This window comes from Eptesicus fuscus, chromosome 10, assembly GCF_027574615.1.
Source record: "Eptesicus fuscus isolate TK198812 chromosome 10, DD_ASM_mEF_20220401, whole genome shotgun sequence".
Classification (NCBI taxonomy): domain Eukaryota; kingdom Metazoa; phylum Chordata; class Mammalia; order Chiroptera; family Vespertilionidae; genus Eptesicus; species Eptesicus fuscus.
In genome coordinates, this window is record NC_072482.1 from 53,696,006 (window position 1) to 53,697,887 (window position 1,882).

Genomic DNA, 1,882 nt, shown 5'->3' on the forward strand with positions numbered 1-1,882 from the left:
CTCTCCACTGGCCTGCTTGCCCCCAACTGGCCCCTGCTGGCCTGCTCACTCCAAACTGCCCCCCCTGCTGTCCTGATCAACTCCAACTGACCCCCCACTGATGGCCTGCTCACCCCCAACTGGCCCCCCTGCTGATCTGCTTACCCCCAATGGCCCCGCCCCCCAACAGCCTGATCACCCACAACTGCCGTCCCATTCTGGCCTGATCACCCCCTGGTGACCCAAGCTCTCAGCCCCTCATTTTTTTCTTTCTGAGCACCTCCTTGAGCGGAGGCCAGGACCGGCTGGAAGCAAGTGCCTCCTGCTCGCTCCAGCTCTGTGGCTGCCACCATCTTGGTTGGATCAATTTGCATAGTTGCTCCTGATTGGCTGGTGGGCGTGGCTTGTGGGCGTAGCAGAGGTACAGTCAGTTTGCATGTTTCTCTTTTATTAGTGTAGATCCTATCTAATAAAAGAGTAATATGCAAATTGACCATCACTCAAACACACAAGATGGCTGCCCCCATGTGGACACAAGATGGCCAGCAGGGGAGGGCAGTTGGGAGGGACCAGGCCTGCAGGGGAGGGCAGTTGGGGGGGACCAGGCCTGCAAAGGAGGGCTGTTGGGGGTGATCAAGCCTGCAGGGGAGAGCAGTTGGGGGTGACCAGGCTGGCAAAGGAGGGAAGTTGGGGGTGACCAGGCCTGCAGGGAAGGGCAGTTGGGGGGGACCAGGCCTGCAAGGGAGGGCAGTTGGGGGTGATCAAGCCTGCAGGGGAGAGCAGTTGGGGGTGACCAGGCTGGCAGAGAAGGGAAGTTGGGGGTGACCAGGCCTGCAGGGAAGGGCAGTTGGGGGAGACCCAGGCCTGCACGGGACAGCAGTTGGGGCGGGGGGGAACCCAGGACTGCAGGGGAGGGCAGTTAGGGGTGACCAGGCCGACAGGGGAGGGCAGTTAGGGGCAATGAGGCTGGCAGGGGAGCAGTTAGGCATTAATCAGGCTGGCAGGGGAGTGGCTAGGGGGTGATCAGGCTGGCAGGCAGAAGCGGTTAGGGGCAATCAGGAAGGCAGGCAGGCCAGCAGTTGGGAACCAGCAGTCCTGGATTGTGAGAGGGATGTCCCAGATTGGAGAGGGTGCAGGCTGGGCTAAGGGACACTCCCCCCGCCCCATGCACGAATTTCATGCACCGGGCCTCTGGTATATATATATTTAAACTTAACCACTATCATGAGTATATTCCTTAGCAATGCCTTACACTTGTTAGTGCACTAATGGTAAAATATTTGTGCTTTCTTCCAGCTGTTTAAATCAGTGATTATGATATATAATCACTCCGCTCTTCCAACACAAGCCCAATCTTAGTTCCTTCAGACCCGAGGAAAGCTTTTTTTCTTATATCTATCTTATCCTGCCCATGACACCTTCATATGTCACTGATACTGACTTTATACATAATCTCCCTTTCCAGATTCTCCGCTACTCTCCACAACAACAAAAGCCCCCTGAGCACAAGTGATTAATATTTAGCCTTGCCGAAACCGGTTTGGCTCAGTGGATAGAGCATCAGCCTGCGGACTGAAAGGTCCCAGGTTCGATTCCGGTCAAGGGCATGTACCTTGGTTGTGGGCACATCCCCAGTAGGGGTTGTGCAAGAGGCAGCTGATCGATGTTTCTCTATCATCAATGTTTCTAACTCTCTATCCCTCTCTCTTCCTCTCTGTGAAAAATCAATAACATATATATATATATATATAAAAAAATGTTTAGCCTTAATTTTAAACCTTTTGAAATTACCCATTTGATTAACTATAGGAGGCTTTAATACTTGTCTAAAGAAAAAAGACTCTTCTCAGAAAACAACATAAGGCAGATTAAAAAAGATAAATATTCAAGACACTGGTCAATA